At 39.7% G+C, this 21,845-nt stretch overlaps 1 long non-coding RNA gene across 1 annotated transcript in view; it reads left to right on the forward strand.

Moving 5' to 3' along the window:
* LOC132537663 (uncharacterized) overlaps positions 1-21,845 on the forward strand; it is a 458,600-nt gene that overhangs the window by 386,588 nt on the left and 50,167 nt on the right. The window lies entirely within an intron of this gene.

Genomic DNA, 21,845 nt, shown 5'->3' on the forward strand with positions numbered 1-21,845 from the left:
TTTCATTTAACATGAAGGAATATACAGAACTAATTTTAGAATTCCAGGCAATCAAGACTTTAAATCACCCCACTCATGAAATCATGTATTAATATAAGGATGAATCTAAATATATCTATCTAATATTATGGTGGTTTACTTTTATCTTTGGGAGATGGGAGGGTGGAGATAAAGAACCTTAGTCGTGAGTGCAGTGTAGAACTATACCCTGCAATTTTACAATCTTGTAGCCCACTATTAATCATAAATTAAAAATGGAAAAAACAAATAATGGGATAACAGGAACTGAGGGTGGGAATGGAGGAAGTATCAAATGTAATGAAGCTAGCATTGTAAGTCATGACTTTCTATTATTTTTCCTCTTATCCTCAGCAAACATTCTAGCTCACATAATTGGTCTTTTGACTTCATGCCTTTGATTACAAAGCCCTGGGAACTAATCCAGTTCATTCAAAGCATGTCATTAATGTTCTTGGTAAAGTTCAATCCAGTAGTTGAGCTCATTATAAAATGGAAGTGGACATCAAAAAATGGCAGAGGATAAATCAAATAGCAAAAATTATGATGGGGATGTTAGCCTACCCAAGAGCTGACATAAAACAGCACAAAAAAGTCACAAGGCTTGCTAATATTTTTACTAGAATAAAGGACAGTTAAACATGATGACTTTTTTTTAAAAAAAAGTTTTGTTTATTTATGAGAAAGATAGGAGGAGAGAGAAAGAACCAGACATCACTCTGGCACATGAGCTGCCGAGGATCTAACTCAGGACCTCATACTTGAAAGTCCAAAGCTTTAGTGATGATATTTTTTAAATGTATTTATTTATTTTATTGTTTATTGTTTATAAAATGGAAGCACAGACAAGACTATGATGATATTTTTCTTTCTTACTTAATTCAACAGGAGAAAAAGGCTCTTCTTTCTTTTTTTAAAATTTAGTGTAGGTACCCTCCTTGGTGCACACTGTTGGCCTATAAGAGTATTATAAGAGTAAAAAATTAAGAAATCCATTTGACCAGGCCAGAGCAAGAGAGTTTACCAGCTAGTTGTTGGTCAATTGCATCTGAGTATCTCTGCCATACTTCAATGCTTGCATAATAGCCTGTTAATACATTCGTGTTCTCCAGTAAAACACAATTATAAGATTCTATTTTACTGTAGTACCAAAGGCAGGAAGAGTGGCTCACCCCAGGGGTAGGCAATATAGAAGTGCTAGATCTGGGGAGGCTTAAAAATAGCAATACAACCAACTAAAAAGTCTGTCAGCTTTCTGTTATTACAATGGCAAGCAATTCTAAACATCAGTAATAAACTGATCTCCCCTGACCAAAATAATCTTTTGTTGGTCTAAGTTCTAAGTAACTGTTGCAGTTGCTAATGAGTGTTAATACAAAAGTAAGCTTCAATTTAGCACATTTTTTATTTCTTCTCCTTTGTATTATAAGTAAGAGTTGATTCAGAGAATTTACTCAACCATTTCTTTTTAAAAGTAAATACAAAACAAAGGCTTGCTTTGAACACAAGTCTCTACCTCTTCTTGGTACTAAATATTCTGTGTTCAAACTATTGATTAAAAATAAACAATGGAAAATCTTTGGCTTGACTATTTCTGAACTCAGCTCCCCCCCAGCCCCTCAGAACCAGCCCCCACAGGCTGGCCAGCTGCTCCTAGCAGGCTTTCTGTGGAGCTATTTTCTTTACCAAGATTCCTGGCTCAGCAGGGGTGTCATTTCAAGCCTTTTCCTTTTCTTTTTGAAAGGGGCTGGAGCTCTATATGAGTGACAGAATTCCTGACCAATCTGGGTCTCAGCCCTGCCTGGGAAAGACTAGCAGGAGTTTTTTTGATACTTCTTATAATTGGTTGTCTTTGCTTGGTTTAGGAAGGGGACCAAGCTGCAGGTAGCCAATCTGGAGTGGTCCAAGTTGCAGACTGACTGTTAGGGTTTTTTTTTTACTCTATTTTATTTTATTTTATTTTACTATTACTATTATTATATACACATGTCCCTCTTCCCTCTTCAGATTGATCAAAATTAACTGTTGTTGCTTTTTCCATTAATAGGTGACTGGCGTCCTAACCACTGTGGGAGGAACTTTTTTCTCTCTCCCTCTTCCATCCATGCTCCTTTTTCTCTCCTCCTAGCTAATTAAAAAAACAAACAAACAAACAAAAAAAAAACCTCTTTCCTTTCACCCATCAAAGTTCCACCAAGCTTCTTTAAGAGAATAGAACAAAAATTACAATAATTTATCTGGAACCAGAAAACACCTAAAATTGCCAAAACAATCTTGAGGAAAAGAAACAGAAATGGAGGCATCACACTCCCAGATCTCAAACTATATTGTAAGGCCATCATCATCAAAACAGCCTGATACTGAAACAAAAATAGGTACACAGATCAGTGGAACAGAATTGAAAGCCCAGACCTAAACCCCCACACCTATGGACATCTAATCTTTGATAAGGGGACCCAAAGTATTAAATGGAGAAAGGAGGCTCCCTTCAATAAATGGTTCTGGGAAAACTGGGTTGAAACATGCAAAAGAATTAAACTGAACCGCTTTATCTCACCAGAAACAAAAGTTAACTCCAAATGGATCAAGGACCTGGATGCTAGACCAGAAACTATCAGATACTTAGAGGAAAACATTTTCTCACCTAAACCTCAAGGACATCTTTGAAGAGTCAAACCCAATTACAAGGAAGACTAAAACAAAAACAAATCAGTGGGACTACATCAAATTGAAAAGCTTCTGCACAGCAAAAGAAACTATCACACAAACAAAGAGACCCCTCACAGAATGGGAGATCTTCACATGCCATACATCAGACAAGAGACTAATGACCAAAATATATAAAGAGCTCAGCAAACTTAGCAACAAAAAAGCAAATGACCCCATCCAAAAAGGATATGAACAGAACATTCACTACAGAAGAGATCCAGAAGTCTAACAAACACATGAAGAAATGCTTCCGGTCACTAATTGTCAGAGAAATGCAAATAAAGACAACATTGAGATACCACCTCACCCCTGTGAGAATGGCATACATCAAAAAGGACAGCAGCAACAAATGTTAGAGAGGCTGTGAGGACAAAGGATCCCTTCTGCACTTCAGGTGGGGATGTAAATTGGTCCAACCTCTTTGGAGAGCAGTCTGGAGAGCTCTCACAAGGCTAGATATGGACCTTCCATATGACCCAGTAATTCTTCTCCTAGGGCTATACCCCAAGGACTCCATAACAACCAACCAAAAAGATATGTGTACACCTATGTTCATAGCAGCACAATTTGTAATAGCTAAAACCTGGAAGCAACCCAGGTGCCCAACAACAGATGAATGTCTGAGAAAGCCGTGTTATATTTACACATTGGAATACTATTCAAATATTAAGAACAATGAACCCACCTTCTCTGACCCATCTGGATGGAGCTAGAAGGAATTATGTTAAGTGAGCTAAGTTAGAAAGACAAAGATGAGTATGGGATGATCTCACTCATAAGCAGAAGTTGAGAAAGAAGAACTGAAAGAGAAACTCAAAGCAGGATTTGACTGAATTTGGAGTAGACCACCAAAATAAAAATCTCTGGGTGGAGAGTGAGGGTGGATGTTCGGTGCCAATGGGGGAAGGTGGGGGGAAGAATGGGATGGGACACAGTCTTTAGGTGGCGGGAATGGTGTTTATGTACACTCCTATTAACCTGTAGCCATATAAATCACTATTTAATTAATATGAGAGGGGGAAAAATTTATAGAATGTCTCTAACTTTTTAATGCACAGACCATAGGCTGAGTCTTTGAAATGTTGACTATCTTAAAAGCTTAGACCAGGGAGAACAGAAGCAACCGATGACATTACTCTATAAGACACAGCTGCAACCAGTGGCACAGCTATATACAAATAATGTCAAAGGACGTAAATTATGGTGATGTTGTCTATGATACAGCAAATCTTAACAAAGTGATATTTCAAAGTTAACCCAATTGCCAAATAATGTGATTATAGCGATATCTATTGCCTTCTTTATTTTTAAATATTTATTTTATTTATTTATTCCCTTTTGTTGACCTTGTTGTTTTATTTTTGTAGTTATTATTGTTGTTGTCATTGTTGGATAGGACAGAGAGAAATGGAGAGAGGAGGGGAAGACAGAGAGGAGAAGAGAAAGACAGACACCTGCAGACCTGCTTCACCACCTGTGAAGCGACTCCCCTCCAGGTGGGGAGCCGGGGTTTGAACCGGGATCCTTATGCCGGTCCTTGTGCTTTGCGCCACCTGCGCTTAACCCGCTGCGCTACAGCCCGACTCCCATCTATTGCCTTCTTAAACCCTAAGACAACAGAAACCTCCCACTTCCTCTACAGAGCCTATATTTTCCCGAGTCCTAGAACCTCTAGGGTGGGGCTCACTTTTCTGTAAGCTTCTCTCAATCCATACCAAATGATATTGCATCTGCTGATCCCAACCTAATCAATGCAATGAGTACCACCTCAGCATGCGTCACTTCAGACTGTGTCCAGAGACATCAGGCATAGAATGTCAACCCTTCAGCCTCATTACTCAGGTGAGACTTTCATTTCATAATTCCATTCCAGGGACCTTTCCTTTCATAGGATTCTCTAATTCCATTCCAGGTGGGTCACTTCCCAACAAAGTCCCAAAACCTAGATATAGACTATGTCTCATGAGATAGAGCATATGTTCCATATATAACATAGGGCATATGTTCACATGTATCCATAAATTAGAGCAAAATATATAACTGACAGCAAAATTACACAATAGTCAGCAATGAGTCAGTATAAAGGTCACAACTAAATAGTGTCTACTTAGACTTAGATACCCTCATCACCTACTTTATGACACTTCCCTCACTCACTCCCAAGCTATCCTTATCAAAGCAAGTACTGCAAAAGCTGACTAAGGGCAAGAGACTGGAAAACTTTAATAATGACTCTTTACTCACTATCAGGCCACCCCATCAGCTGGGACCCTATTTGGGGAGTTCTGAGATTCCCAAAGAGACATGATGGGCCTAGACTTCAAATAAATCCCTCTCTCCATTGTTACCAGACATTTCTATCAGGAACAACAAAACAGACCCCTTTGTGGGCCCCCATAGGAACTTGCCCTCAACTTGGATCAACAATGGTAGAGAATATTCCATCCTCTGAAGGGAGGCTGGACAACATACTCTATGCTATACCTGAGGAAGATGGGTCCTGATATTGAAGCAGCTTGGAATGTTCCTACTCATGACCACAGAATGTGAGCTCAGATCTACAGGGATGCAGAGGTCACACAGGCACCTAAGCTGAATATGGGCCCCAGATCAGATCAAATTGATGGGGTTTACAGTCAATAGTATTTATAAACTGTTCCCGTATTTGAGAACTACTCTCTTCCCTGATCCAGCTTTCTGGTCCTTTTTCTAGTCATGACATCATCTCCCTAGACAATAACTTGAATCCACCTGCATATCAGATGTCAGGCTCAGGGGGAAAAAAAAACTAGTATAGTCATAGATAGGCCCTTTAGAATATAACTGAAATAGGACTACTAGCTATCTACAAAATGGAGACTCTCAACTCTTCATCTGCACTATTCCAGCCTTTAGGTTCATGATTTGTCAACAATTTGACTGTTTGTTTATTTATTTATTTATAAAAAGGAAACACTGAAAAAACCATAGGATAAGAGGGGTACAACTCCACACAATTCCCACAACCATAACTCCGTATCCCATCCCTTCTCCACATAGCTTTCCTGTTCTTTAACCCTCTGGGAGTATGGACCCAAGGTCACCGTGGGATGCAGAAGGTAAAAGGTCTGGCTTCTGTAATTGCTTCCTTGCTGAACATGGGCATTGACAGGTCGATCCATACTCCCAGCCTGCCTCTCTCTTTCCCTAGTGGGATGGGTTTCTGGGGGATTCGAGCTCCAGGACACATTGGTGGGGCTGTCTGTCCAGGGAAGTCTGGTTGGCATTATGGTAGCATCTGGAACTTGGTGACTGAAAAGAGAGTTAACATATAAAGCCAAACAATTTATTGACCAGTCATGGACCTAAGGGCTGGAGTAGTGCAGATGAAGAGTTGGGGGGGGGTCTCCATTTTGTCGATAGCTAGGAGGCATATTTTAGTTATATTCCAAAGGGCCTGTGGCTATACTAGTTTTTTTTTTTCCTGAGCCTGAAATCTGATATGCAGGTGGATGCAAGTTATTGTCTCTGAGGAGATGATGTCATGGCTGGAAAAAGGACCAGAAAGCTGGATCAGTGAAGAGAGTAGCTCCCAAATATGTGAAAGTTGTATAAATATTGTTGACTGTAAACCCCATTAATTTGATCTGATCTGGGGCCCATATTCAGCTTAGGTGCCTGTGTGACCTCTGCATCCCTGTAGATCTGAGCTCATATTCTGTGGTCATGAGTAGGAACATTCCAAGCTGCTCCAATATTGACCTATCTTCCTCAGGTGTAGCATAGAGCATGTTGTCCAGCCTCCCTTCAGAGGTTGGAACATTCTCTACCGTTGTTGATCCAAGTTGAGGGCAAGGTCCTATGGGGGCCCATAAAGGGGTCTGTTTTGTTGTTCCTGATAGAGATGGCCGGTAACAATGGAGAGAGGATTGTTTGGAGGTCTATGCCCATCATGTCTCTTTGGGAATCTCAGGACCCCCCCCCATAGGGCCCCAGCTGATGGTGTGGTCTGATAGTGGATTTGTCAACAATTTGTTTGGCTCTATATGTTGACTCTTTTTCTTTTCTTTTCTTTCTTTCTTTTTTTTTTTTTTTGCCTCTAGGGTTATTGCTGGGGCTTGGTGCCTGCACTATGAATCCACTGCTCCTGGAGGCTATTTTTCCCATTTTGTTGCCCTTATTGTTGTGCTTGCTGTAGTTGTTATTGTTGCCATAGCTGTTGTTCTTGGATAGGACAGAGAGAAATGGAGAAAGGAGAGAAATGGAGAGGTGAGAGAAATGGAGAGAGGAGGGAAAGACAGAGAGGAGGAGAGAAAGATAGACACCTGTAGACCTGCTTCACCGTTTTTGAAGCAACCTCCCGCAGGTGAAGAGCCAGGGGCTCCAACCAGGATCCTGACACTGGCCCTTGCGCTTTGCACCACGTGCGCTTAACCTGCGGCGCTACCGCCCGACTCCCATGTTAACTCTTTTTCAACCACCAGGTTCCAGATGCTACCATGATGACAACCAGACTTCCCTGGGCAGACAACCCCACCAATGTGTCTTGGAGCCCACTTCCCCAGAACCCGTCCAACTAGGGAAAGAGAGAGGCAGGCTTGGAGTATGGATCGACCTGTCAACACCTAAGTTCAGCAAGGAAAACAATTACAGAAGCCAGACCTTCCACCTTCTGCGCCCCCATAATGACCCTGGGTCCATACTCCCAGAGGGATAAAGAATAGGAAAGCTATCAGGAGGGGATGGGATACAGAGTTCTGGTGGTGGGAATTATGTGGAGTTGTACCCCTCTTGTCCTATGGTTTTTGTCAGTGTTTCCTTTTTATAAAAAAAAAACTAAAAAAAAAAAAAAAGAACATATTGGTGAAACATCTCAGGACTGTAACATTAAAAGTGTATTTGGCGGGTGGGGCGGTAGTGCAGCAGGTTAAGTGCACATGGCACAAAGCGCAAGTACTGGCATAAGGACCTTGTTGGAACACTGGCTCCCCACCTGCAGGGGAGTCGCTTCACAGGCGGTGAAGCAGGTCTGCAGGTATCTATCTTTCTCTCCCCCTCTCTGTGTTCCCCTCTTCTCTCCATTTCTCTCAGTCCTATCCAACAACAACACCAGCAATGATAACAACAAGGGCAACAAAATGGGGAAAATGGCCTCCAGGAACAGTGGATTCATAGTGCAGGCACTGAGCCCCAGAGATAACCCTGGAGGCAAAAAAAAAAAAAGTGTGTTTCGAGACTTCATGGGTAAAAACAAAAATGAACAAATGGGACTATTATAAATTAAAAGGCTTCTACACACCAAAAGAAAATTCCATAGAGAAAATCAGGAAGCCCAGAAATTTGGAGAATATATTTACACACTACACTTCAGATAAGTGGTTGATATCAAACATCTGTGAAGAACTCATATAGCTCAACAAAATGAAAAAGAACAACCCAATAAAAAGTGAGCAGAAGATATGAATAGACAATTCTTTAGAGGGACACATGGCCCACAGACATATGCAGAAATATTCCAATTCATTCATCATTAGAGAAATGCAAATTAAAGTCACATTGAGATTCTACCTAACACCTGTAAGAATCACCTTCATAAGCAAAACAGGAAGAGGGTGTAAAGAAATAGGAACTCTTTAGCACTGGTGAAACTGTGAAACTGCAAACTGGTGCAGCCACTATAGAGAACAGTATGGGAAATCATTAAACAAATACAAATGGAAATACCTTATGATCCAGTAATTTCATTGCTAGGCATTTATCCAAAAGATATAAAACACTAATTCAAAGGGAGTTATGCATCTCCATGTTCATAACTGTATTATTCACATTAGCCAAAATATGGAAGCAATCTAAATGCCCTTAAGTAGGTGACTGAAACATATGCTCAATGCAGTACTATTCAGTAATAGAAAAGATAATATTCTGTCCTTTGGTATAAAATAGATGGAACTGGAGAAGTTTATGCTTAATGATATAAGTAAGGAGGTAAAGAAAAACTGCAGAAGGGTTTCACTCATATTTGGAATATAGAAAACTGAACACATTAACTTGAAAAAAGAAAGTCAACCTGTATATAAGACTGTAAGAGAACTACAGCGATTATCATAGGGGGGTGAAGACACAGGCATTTGGTGGTGAAAGCAGTGTGAAATTATACTTCTGGGAGTCAGGCAGTAGCGCAGCAGATTAAGCGCATGTGGCACAAAGCACAAAGACTGGCCTAAGGATCCCAGTTCGAGCCCCCAGCTCCTCGCCTGCTGGGGAGTTGCTTCATAGGTGGTGAAGCAGGTCTGCAGGTGTCTATCTTTCTCTCCCCCTCTGTCTTCCTCTCTCCATTTCTCTTTTTCCTATCCAACAATGACATCAACAACAATAATAACTGCAACAACAAAACAACAAGGGCAACAAAAAGGGAATAAATAAATATATATAAAAAAAGAAATTATACTTCTATTAGCTTATAATTTTACAAGTTACTATTAATTCAAAATGTTAGGGAACTTCAACCCTCCAAAGTCCTATCCTACCATGGAAAGACAGAAACAGGCTGGGACTATAGATCAAGTTGCCAACATCCTTGCCCAGAGGATAAGCACTTACAGAAGGCAGAACTCCTTCCTTTTGTATCCCAAAAAGTGTTTTGGCCCATATCCCTGGAGGGAGGAAATGTAAGGGGAATATCACCTGAGGGCTCAGAACACCAATTCCACTAGAACCAAAAATGTTTGTCACCAGGAATCTTTGTTTTAATACTATCACTGCAAAGGAAGAAAATCTGAAAAACACCAAAGGAAGTCAAGTACTGTCTCGCTTATCTGAGAGAGAAGAGGAAAAAGGAAGGGCACTTAGAAATAGTAATAGGTATAGGTATGACTTAGAAAGGGAATGTTTTGTACCCAGATTTAGCACAGAATAGTCATTCTTTCACTCCCAGGTCTATTATCCAAAAGTGATTCGTCATATCATTAAATGTCACATTTTCTTCAGATTAGTGAAAGGGCAAAGTTATGATATTTATTTTTCATCTTTTACTTACTAAAAATAATGAATTGCACTGATGACCTATTTCTGAATTCCACCAATCAAAGGCAATTGTAAAGTTCACCATAGTAACAGCTCTGTGTCAGTCGCTGGAGTGAGAACCACTCTTCGTAGAAGGTCTGGACCAATCACAGGGTAATGCAACCATCTCATAGCAACCAACAGATCTGCATGGCAACATCAGTTGCTATATAAAAGAAAAAATAGAAACAGTGTTCTGCTAGGGAAAAATAAAGGTATTAACTGTTAAGTCATACTTGAGTCATGGTTGTGAGGATCTATCCTAAAATATCCACCTAAACATAGCTCAGATAGTATGGTGTCAGATCCAGGAGTCTAGGTACTAAGAGCCCTCTACCCACCATCAACTGGAACCATCTGAAAGTGAAATAGAGGAAACTATTCATATAAAAGACAGATTCTGAACAGGAAGGGAAAGAGTCCTTGAATACTAGGAGCAAGTAGGTGAAGTTGGAGGGTAAGGTACTCATTTAATCCCATGCAAAAGGCAGGGCAGTTATCACTACATTCTCTACTTCTCTCTGATCATGTCTATTCCTCCCCCAGCTTTCCATCTTAGTTGATGACAACATTGATTCCAGTTAAACCTTCCTGCCTAGATTACTTTCTTTTTCTCACATTCAATCCATCAGCAAGCCATCTTCTTTCAGCTTTGGACATATGTCCAGACGTCAGCCACCTCCATAGCTTCACCCTGACCTAAACCTGCACCATCTCTCACTTGGAGGCCATAGCTTCCTACACTTATCTCTGCCCTTGTCCACCTACAATCTGTTCTCAGCATAGCAACACCTGTCTGAAAACACAAGTCCTAGGCTCAGAACCCTCTAGTGATTTCCCACTTTATCTCAAAGTAAAAACTCATCTCCTCCCCATGACTTGCAAGACTACACTAGTGTAACTCCTTTTTTTTCTCTGACCCCATGTGCCATTTCCCTGGCTCACCAGCACCAACACTGGTCTCCTCGCAGCACATCAGACTTACTCCCTCCTAAGGGTCTCTGTACTCTACACTGACTCTTTTTTTCTGTTTGGCACATTCTGCTATTCCACCCCCCCCCAGACACATACACACACACACACACACACACACACACACACACACACACACACACACACACACACACTATTGCTCACTTCCTTATTTCTTTAAAGTGTTTGCTCAAATTTCACTTTGTTAAATATATATCTGAACTTTCAAAAACTGGACTCTGTATTTACACCATTTATCTACTGAGTACATTCATTACTTGCCTGCCCCAACACAGAGAACGGCTAGAAGAATGTCTGGCACTTACTAAATACTCAACAATACCTAATTATGAGTTAAGAAAACACAGTTTTACAGACCAAGTAATTTGAAGAGTTACTCTGAAGTTAAGTTAAATTGTTTACTCAGAAATTCACAGCTATAACAAATCAGGGCCTTGACTTCTACCCAGATTTGGCAAAGACTAAACTTTATTCTAATTCTGTCCACCCTAACCACATTTTGGAGCTCTCCCTCCCACTTCTAGTAAGTGCCAGGAGATCACTGACGTGCAATAAATCCCACTTTCAAAAACACCTCGTCTCCTCAATTTTTGAGACAAATTTACAGTATTACCCTAAAAGATAAACCTCAGTTTTCTTTATTTAAATACTTATATATTTATAACTTGAAGGGGCAGAAAGAAATTGAAAGGAGGAGGAGGAGAGATAGGGAGAAGGAAAAACATGTGCAACACTGCTTCATTGCTAGTGAAGCTTCCCCTTTGCAGATGAGGACCTGTGGTTTGAACCCAGGTCCTTACATGTGGTAACATGTACACTCATCCAGTGTGCCATCACCTATCCCCAAACAACAGTTTTCTTTTCAACATCTTCAAAAACCAAACCTCTCAATCTAATGTTATAAATATTAGATTCAGACACACACTTTTTCTTATCACTGCAGCTCTGCCTCATCTCACCATAACCCTGCTTATTGGAAGCATTCTATTTGTCTCAGTCTCTCAGGTCTTCTGTCAAACTGAGTTGATAAACAAAGACTACCTAGAATGATTAAGTGTGGATTTCAGGCTATAAATCCTATTTAAATGCACACATCTAGAGCAAGTAGGAAGAGTCTTTTGATAGATGAAATCCCAATATTAAATGACTGGTCTATTCTGGCCCTCCGGTCTCTTCAGACCATCTGTGTAAATTACTTGACACAGCTATCAGGTTAATTAGATGAATGTCCTCTAGCCATTAGGAATAGAAAGACAAAATCTTTGCCTGGTGCTCACAGGAGTTTATTCTTAGGAACTTGGAACAGTTTTATGAGACAGTTATACCAACCATCTGATTATTATTGGAAGAACTAACTGTGGATGATGGCTAGGAAAGGGAGGTGCTGAAGTGCAAGGACTGCTCAGGTATTCAGCTACCAAAGCAGGTAGCTGGAGGCCTTTTAATTGGTTGCAGAGCTCAATACTGAGGGAAAAGAGAACTTTGGAACTGAAGGGGCTTTATGGATAGGGTCAAGATCCCAGATGCCTGAATCCTTCCCCAATGGGCCTAGCTGACTAATGGTGTGGAAGGGTGCTTTCAGATAATACACAGTATAATGCTACCCAAATGCTATCCTCTGAGCCAACTCTAGGGCTGTTCTTTGTTCCATTTTCCCTGGAGAGAAGGCTATTAAGGAATGAAAAAGACAAGTCTGTCTTCAAGATGCAAATGAAAAGAATCACTAGAAAGAAAGCTGACAGATTAAATCCACAAACAATAGAGCAAGAGTGACCCCATGACAACCACAAGAAATCTTAATGACTTTTCAAGGAGGGTCTTTAAGAACTACTGCCCTTAATTGCAAGCAAGTGGGGACTATACTTTGGAGGTCACAAAGAAGGACAATCTTTAAAGAACACATACACAGCTTTGTTACTCTGCTTGAGTATCAGCTGTGACAGACACCCTGGGACTCTAATCCTACACATTTCCCTCATCTTTCACTTTGCATCCAAATTTCGTCATATGTAGTAGTAGGCTTTGTACTTTAGACTTAGACACTATACTGTGTCAGAGGATGAGAAGGATCTAGGGGAAGTTAAGGCATAGAGGTAATAAGAGAACTATTAACTTGCTGGGTCTTTCATCACAGCGTGAAGAAGAGTAGGCTATTGGATAACAAAGTATTATTTTGGTTTTTAAAATTACTTTTATTATCTTTATTAATTGGATAGAGACAAGACAAGACAAAGAGAAATGGAGAGAGTAGGGGAAGACAGAGAGGAGGAGAGAAAGATAAACACCTGCAGACCTGTTTCACCACCTGTGAAGCGACTCCCCCGTAGGTGGGGAGCCAGGAGATCAAACTTGGATCCTTAGGCTGGTCCTTGCGCTTTGTGCCACGTGTGCTTAACCCGCTGTGCTACCACCCGGCCCCCAGAACAGTACATATTTTTAAATATGTTATCTTGATTTGAAATGTTTTTGTCTCAACTTCTACAAAATTTAAACTGAGTCTGAATGTGAGTTACCCAGGTCCCTGTCTCAGGCTGGGGAATTCATGGCAGTGTTTGTGGTGCATGAGGATTCATTACCTGTTTTTCTATTACCCGATGTTTGCACAGTCTCTGCAAGAGAATGTGACTTGAAAAGGCCATGATTACCATACACTGGTATCAAAGTTACCATATTTAGCAAAAGTTCTCTACTAATAAAATACGGGTGTTAAATTATTCAGTTTGTCTAACATCACCTTAGGGATCACACTTGATAACTGTCTCTTTTTTTGAGTAGAGAGGATCTTTTTTTATGTAAAACTTCCACTCCGTTTCTCTCTCTCTCTCTTCTTGAGGAATGAAAAGAGAACCCCCAGCTTCTCTCTCCACCTACATGTTGATGTTGTCCAGGAAAGTATGGTTGGTTCAGGTCAATTACTGTGCCAATCTCTTATGTATTATGGGATGACTAGGTCTAGGTCTCATAAAGAAAGAAACAGGCTCTGTCCTAGCTCATATAACTTGTGTTTCATGTCTCAATATAGTAGGTAAGCCAAAAAGGGCTTCTGACAAGTGGAGGCCAAGCTCTCCTTCCCTCCTCTTCAGCACAAGATGAATGTGTATATGGGCTCTTGATCCATTCAACTGACTGGATTAGTGGTTGGAATGTGTGCTAGTTTAGTCAGGTGGCTGTAGCAAATATGATTATATTCTATGTGTGTGTGCACATGCACACACACACACACACACACACATACACACACACACACACACGAGATGGGCAGGACTTTACCACTTTGGGCCAACTTCCTTATAAAGTTTCTCCCAGGATGGTAGGTACCAGATTTTAATTTGGGTCCTACATCATGAAGCAGACACCCTCACATAATAAACATGATTTTGTAAGTCCAAAGAGATTCAGAGTCAGGGGTAGTATATCATATATCTAAGTCATACTCCCCAACATAGTTTTCCAGAATCCCTGTTTTTTAAATTTTTTGTATGTGTTTTATTTTTTTAACTTTATTTATTTTATATTATTTAATAGAACAAAGGGAAGTCAAGAGGGAGGGGAAGATAGAGAAGGAAGGAAACTGAGAGACATTTGCAGCACTACTTCACCACTTGTGAAGCTTTCCTCCTGCAGGTGGAGACCAAGGGCTTGAACACTGGTCCTTGTGCATGGAAATACATGCATTTAACCAGGTGTGCCACCACCCAGCCCCTTTTGCAGGTGTTTCAAACAAGGAAAGCTAAATAACTATAATGGAAGACTTACAGTCTCAGGGTATAAAAGATTATTCTTCTCAAAGAGTACCTACCTCTGTATGGTTCCCAAATTGAAGCATCTTTGTCATCATGAGTGCACATTTCTAAAGCTTCTTATTTTCATCTTAGTCAATATTAGGTTTATGACCAAGTGAGCAGACCTATTATAACACGGATATTTCTCAACTTTAATCATTAATACAAAAAGAAATTGACTGATGATTATGCTTTGTTACAGAATTATAACTCTGTCCACTACCAAAGGTCTAGTTTAACACTGCACATTTATTGGCTTTTAAACATTTCATAATCCTACATCAAAACATAAATGTTTGTGTTAAGTATTAAGAAAAAATCATATAATATGATAAAGGTCATGGGTTTTGGAAGCATCTAGCTTAGGTTTCAACCCTGTTGTAACATCATCTAGCAGGTGTAATAAATCCTGATTTATTGATATTTTTAAAAATGATTTTATAAACTAACAACAACAAAAAAGTCAACCCATATCCATAACTGGGGGAAAACTATAGTGGTTACATAGGGGACTAAGTGGGAGGTGGATGGGCACAGTGTGAAATTATACCACCTTTGGTGGTGGGAACAGTGTGAAATTATACTCCTATTAATTAATAATCTTATAAATCACTATTGATTCAATGTGTCAGGTTGAAAATAGATAACACTTCAAGGTCTTTAACTGCCTAGATCATACCTTTTCATATACATGTTTTCTCTAGCCTAAGTATTTAATGTCTCAGATTTGTAAGATGATCAAATTTTGACAATGGGCTTAAATTGTATAAGCAGCTTTAAATATATATATATGTATATACATACATATATATTTTTGATACCTAATTTACCTACAACCTTAGACCAGATAAATTGAAACCATCTGGCCCTGTCAGTATTTAAGATACTGTTATTAGTAGATATCCTTAAATGTCATAAAGTATAATGAGGTCACGTATATTAAGGTAAGTCCTAACCACTGTATTTTCAAAGAAAATGAACTCCCAACTAACTCATTTATAATAATATTGCTATTTTAAAATCTTTCTAAGACTACAAGAAGCTCTTCCCATTCTCTTTAAGATCCATATTTAACCTAGTCCTGGAACCTCTGGGACTCTACTCATGTTTATTGATGTTTATTCTCTCTGATCACTTACCCTGTGATGGTATGTTAGGGTATGTTGATCCCAACTAAATCAGTGCTACCACTACCACCATACCATGCTGTGCTGCTACTGGCTTGTTATTGCAGATTGTCTCTAGAGATGCCAGACTGTCAACCTCCCAGTTCCTCCAGTCTGGTGAGATCTTTCCTAACACATGGGACTACCTAGTTCCATTTCAGATGGCATGTTATGTGACAAAGTAAAGGTACTAGATACAAGCTAGGGCTTAGGGTACTAGGTACATGTGTGCATGTAGGCACAAGCAAAGGGGCAATTATATACCTCAAAGTAAAAGTGCTTAATAGCCTTCCGTGATTAGACTTAGACCTAATAAGCCTGGCATTCTAGTAGAATGGCCTAAAGAAGGCATCATAAATTCTGTAATTACATATTTACTACTAAGGACTAAACACCTTCTTTTTTAATTTCTTCCTTACTTCACTTTCCTCACTCTATTTATGCAATTAACTATACAAAAGTAAGATATAGTCTTCATGTTTTTAATCTCTTTTGACAGAGCATCAGCATTATTGTTACCTCTTGATAAGCTTCAGAAGAAACACTATACAACTGACCAAAAGTGATACTGAACAAAAACTATATATCAAGTAAAGGATATAGCAAGTAAATGCAGAAAAATATAATACTAGCTAAGACTCCACTAAAATCCTAGGTCTATTTCCTCACTAACTTGATACCAGACCCCATAAATCTATCCAATTGGGATACAACAAATGACACTTAACACTTTAACAATGAGTATAAAGTCTAAGCTTGTCAGATAAAAAGAGACTACAAAAAGCTGGATAAGAGCAAGAGACTGGCTCACTTAATGGTGGCCTTTTTGATCACTTAGGCCACCCCATTACCTGAGGTCCTAGACAGGGAATCTTTGGATTCCCCCATAGATAATTATGGGCCTATACATCTGATAGATCCCTCTCTCTACCATCATTGATCACACCCACTGAGAATGTCACTATAAGTCTTTTTGTGAGCTTCTTCAGGACCATACGTTCATTATGAAGTAATAATGGTAGGGACTGCCCCACTCCCCAAAGGGAAGCTGGGTCATCCTACTCTGACACTTGAGGAAGACTGGTTCTTAAGTGAGTGCAGCCTAGAATGTTCCCAGCTGTGAGCTCAGTCTGACAGGGACTCAAGTAGTACAGGCTCCTGTGCTAAATATGAATAGATATGGGCCTCAGGTTAGATCATTATGGCAAAAAGTTAATTGCATTTATATAACTTCTTCAAGTTTTTGAGCAACTCTTTGCCCTAATCCTCTTCTTAGTTTTACTCCCAACTCTGACACCATCTTCCCAGACATTTCTAGTCTACCCCTATGTTAGATATCAAGCTCAAGCAAGGATTATTAAGACATAAGCTGCTAAACACTCCTAAAACAGGCTTCACAGCTTCCTTCTACCGTAAGTTTCCTACTTTTTGGTTCCTATTTATTAAACAGTTTTGACTTGTTTTCCAATTTAGTGTATTTCAGCGACTAAGTTGCAGATACTACTATGATTCCATCCTGACTTCCCTGGGCAGATGACCTCACCAATGTCCTGGAAGCTCACCTCTTCAGAGCCCTACCCCACTGGGAAAGATAGAAACAGGCTAGGGGTATGGATCAACCTGTCAATTTCCATGTCCAGTGGAGAAGCAATTACAGAAGTCAGAACTCCTATCTATCATATCCAAAAAAGAATTTTGGTCCATATTTCAGAGGGATAAATAATAGGAAAGTTTCCAATGAAGGGGATGGGACACAGAATTCTGGTGGTGGGAACTGTATGGAATTGTACACCTATTATCTTACAATCTTGTAAACCAATATTAAATAACTAATAAAACATTAAAATAATAAAATAATTTTAAAATGAGTTTATAACCCATACTGGTTAAAACTAATCTTTGAGTAGCTCACTTGATGACCACTTTGGCCAACACCAGGCCACCGCATCACCACAGGTCCTAGTAAGAGAATCTACGGATACATAGATACTATGGGCCTACACCTCTAACAGATCCCTCTCTTTTCCATCACTGGCTATTCCCATCAGGAATGTCATCATAAGCCCTTTTGTGGACCTCTCCAGCACTTTACCCTCACTGTAAAGTATCAATGATTGTCTCACTCTCTGAAGGGAGGCTGGGTCATCCTACTCTGCCACTTGAGGAAGACTGGTCCTGAAGTAAGTGTACCCTAGAATGTTCCCATCAATGACCACGGATTGTGATCTCAGACTCAGGATAAATGGAAGGTTGTAAAGGTTCCTGCACTAAATATTAATATACATGGGTCCTAGGTCAGATAGATATGGTAACAGTTATTTGTTTTATTTTTTTTTCAAGTTTGAGAACTACTCTTGCACTAACCCAGCTTTCAAGTTCTATTCTCTGATATTACCTTCCCATACCAAATTTCTAGTCTACCTCCACATTAGCAAGCAAACTCAAGCAAGGATTACTAAAGCCCTGGGCTCCTAGGAACATAGCTAAAATTGACATCCTAGCTTCTTTCCACCATAGGGTCCCTATTTTCGTTTGCTCTATTTCTGCTGTGATTATCGATAATTAAACATTTTATCCTGGTGGTCCGGGAGGTGGCACAGTGGATAAAGCATTGGACTCTCAAGCATAAGGTCCTGAGTTCAATCCCAGGCAGCACATGTGCCAGAGGGATGTCTGGTTCTTTCTCTCCTCTTCTCTTTCTCGTGAATAAATAAAATATTTTTTAAAAAAACATTTTATCCTGCTTTGACTCTTACTACCTTTTTGCCACTAAGTTGTAAATGCTGCTACAATTACATCCTGACCTCCTTACGTAGATGACCTTGCCAACATGTCCCAGAACTTGAGCTTTCCAGAGCCCTAACCTAGTAGGGAAAGAGAGAGACAGGACACCTCAAGGACATCTTTGATGAATCAAACCCAATTGCAAGGAAGACTAAAGCAGAAACAAACCAATGGGACTACATCAAATTGAAAAGCTTCTGCACGTCCAAAGAAACTATTAAACAAACAAAGAGACCCCTCACAGAATGGGAGAAGATCTTCACATGCCATACATCAGACAAGAAACTAATCACCAAAATATATAAAGAGCTCAGCAAACTTAACACCAAAAAAGCAAATGAACCCATCCAAAAATGGGCATAGGATATGAACAAAACATTCACTACAAAGGAGATCCAAAAGGGTAACAAACATATGAAAAACTTCTCTAGGTCACTGATTGTCAGAGAAATGCAAATTAAGACAATACTAAGATACCACCTCACTCCTGTAAGAATGGCATACATCAAAAAGGACAGCAGCAACAAATGCTGGAGAGGTTGTGGGGATAAAGGAACCCTTTTACATTGCTGGTGGGAATGTAAATTGGTACAGCCTCTGTGGAGAGCAGTCTGGAAAACTCTCAGAAGGCTAGACATAGACCTTCCATATGATCCAGAATTCCTCTCCTGGGGTTATACCCCAAGGACTCCATAACACCCAGCCAAAAAGAGGTGTGTACTCCTATGTTCATAGCAGCACAATTCATAATAGCTAAAACCTGGAAGCAACCCAGGTGCCCAACAACAGATGAGTGGCTGAGAAAGCTGTGGCATATATACACAATGGAAAACTATGCAGCTATCAAGAACAATGAACCCACCTTCTCTGACCCATCTTGGACAGAGCTAGAAGGAATTATGTTAAGTGAGCTAAGTCAGAAAGATAAAGGTGAGTATGGGATGATCCCACTCATCAACAGAAGTTGAGTAAGAAGATCTGAAAGGGAAACTAAAAGCAGGACCTGACCAAATTGTAAGTAGGGTGCCAAAGTAAAAACCCTGTGGTATGGGGTAGACATGCAGCTTCCTGGGCCAGTGGGGGGTGGGAGTGGATGGAAGGGATGGGTCACAGTCTTTTGGTGGTGGGAATGGTGTTTATGTACACTCCTAGTAAAATTTAGTCATATAAACCACTAGTTAATTAATATGAGAGGGGGGAAATTAATTGTATGTCTCGAAGTTTTTCAAAACACAAACTGAATCTTTTCAATATATAGGCTGTTTAATTGATATGCAGACTCTCTCAAAAGCCTAGACCAAGTAGATCAGAAGCAACCAATAGCACAGCTATATACAAGATACTGGGTACTGTACAGCAAACCCTAACAAAAGGACTTTTCAAAGTTAACCCAATTACCAAATAATGTGATGATAACATTAACTATCAATTGTCTTTTTGAACTCTAAGACAGCAGGAACCTCACATCTCCACTATAGAGCCTCTACTTCCCCCAGTCCTGGAACCCTTGGATAGGGCCCACTTTCCCATATGCCTCTCCCAATTCATATCAAATAATATTGCATCTGCCGATCACAACCTAACCAACACAACGATTGCCACCTCAACATGCTTCACTTCAGACTGTGTCCAGAGACTTCAGGTGTGGAATGACAACCCTTCAACTTCATTACTCGGGTGAGACCTTTCCTTTCATAGTATACTCTACTTCCATCTCAGGTGGTTAACTTTCTAACAAAGTCCCAAAACCTAGATATACACCAGTTTCTGTGAGAGAGAGCATATGTTCACATGTATCCATAAACTACTGTAAAATATATACCTGAAAACAGAAGTACACTAGAGTTTGCAGTGAGTACCCCCCTAACACTTCCTCTCCACTATTCCAAGCTTTGGGTCCATGATTGCTCAACAATTTGTTTGGCTTCGTATGTTAACTCTCTTTTCAGTCACCAGCTTCCAGATGTCATCAGGATGCCGGCCAGGCTTCCCTAGACTGAAGACCCCATCAATGTGTCCTGGAGCTCTGCTTCCCCAGAGACCCACCCTACTAGGAAAAGAGAGAGGCAGACTGGGAGTATGGACCGACCAGTCAACGCCCATGTTCAGTGGGGAAGCAATTACAGAAGCCAGACCTTCTACCTTCTGCAACCCACAATGACCCTGGGTCCATGCTCCCAGAGGGATAGAGAGTGGGAAAGGTATCAGGGGAGGGGGTGGGAAATGGGGATTGGGTGGTGGGAATTGTGTGGAATTGTACCCCTCCTACCCTATGGTTTTGTTAATTAATCCTTTCTTAAATAAAAAATTTTAAAAAATTAAAAAATTTAAAAAAGAGAGAGACAGGTTGGAAATAAACCAGCCAATGTCCATATCCAATGGAGAAGTAATTATAGAAGCCATAACTCTTTCATCCCCCTCCCCCCACCAAAGAAGTTTGGTCCATACTCCTTAGGGCGAACATATTAAGGGAAGATGACCAGAGGGCTCTAACCTCCAATTCCGCTGGGACCAAAAGATTTGTCACCAAGATTTTTTTTTTTATGGCATCACTGAAAAGGAAGAGAACCTGGAAAACACAAGAGGAAGTCAGACACTGCTTCTCACATCTGAGAGAGAAGAGGTTAAAAGGAAGGGTGCTCAGAAGTAGTAATAGGTGACAGGATGACTTAGAAGTCAGAGCCATAGATGTGAATCAAAATGGGCAAAAAGAAAAAAGAAAAGAAAAAATCAACCAACCAAACAAAAAAATACATACATATATATATATATATATATATATATATATATATATATATGTAGTTATAGTCAACCCATTTCTATGACATTGGGAGATATATGGTAATTTCCGCTGGAGGGGAATGGAAGCACAGAACTCTGGTGGGTGAGAGTGGTGAGGAATTATACCCCTATTATTTTATAATTTAAATTTTAATCACTATTGAAAAAATAAAAGAGTAAGCTGTGTACCTTTTTGTTAAGAGACACATGCTAAATGCTAAATTTTAACTTTACTCATTTAGTTTCTTCGAGCAATGATCCTAATTTTCTGTATTTCTATTTTCTTTAGGTAAGATAATTAAAAAGTAATATGCCTGAGGCATTAATTTTAATTCCCTACCCCAGAACAATTGATGAGATTTTTACATCATGTAATTGACGTTTTTTAGAAACATTTAAAAGCTATTTAAAGTCATATCTTTTTTTCATTTATAGTTGAACATATCATTCTTTAAGTTATTCATGATTTCTTGCATAAGTACTAAATTCCTGCTGAATCCTGAGCTGGAAACTTTTAAATCTTCAAATTAATATAATTCATCTTTTTTTTTCCCCTAACAAGTACTACTTA

The sequence above is a fragment of the Erinaceus europaeus genome, chromosome 3, assembly GCF_950295315.1.
Source record: "Erinaceus europaeus chromosome 3, mEriEur2.1, whole genome shotgun sequence".
In the NCBI taxonomy this organism is placed as follows: domain Eukaryota; kingdom Metazoa; phylum Chordata; class Mammalia; order Eulipotyphla; family Erinaceidae; genus Erinaceus; species Erinaceus europaeus.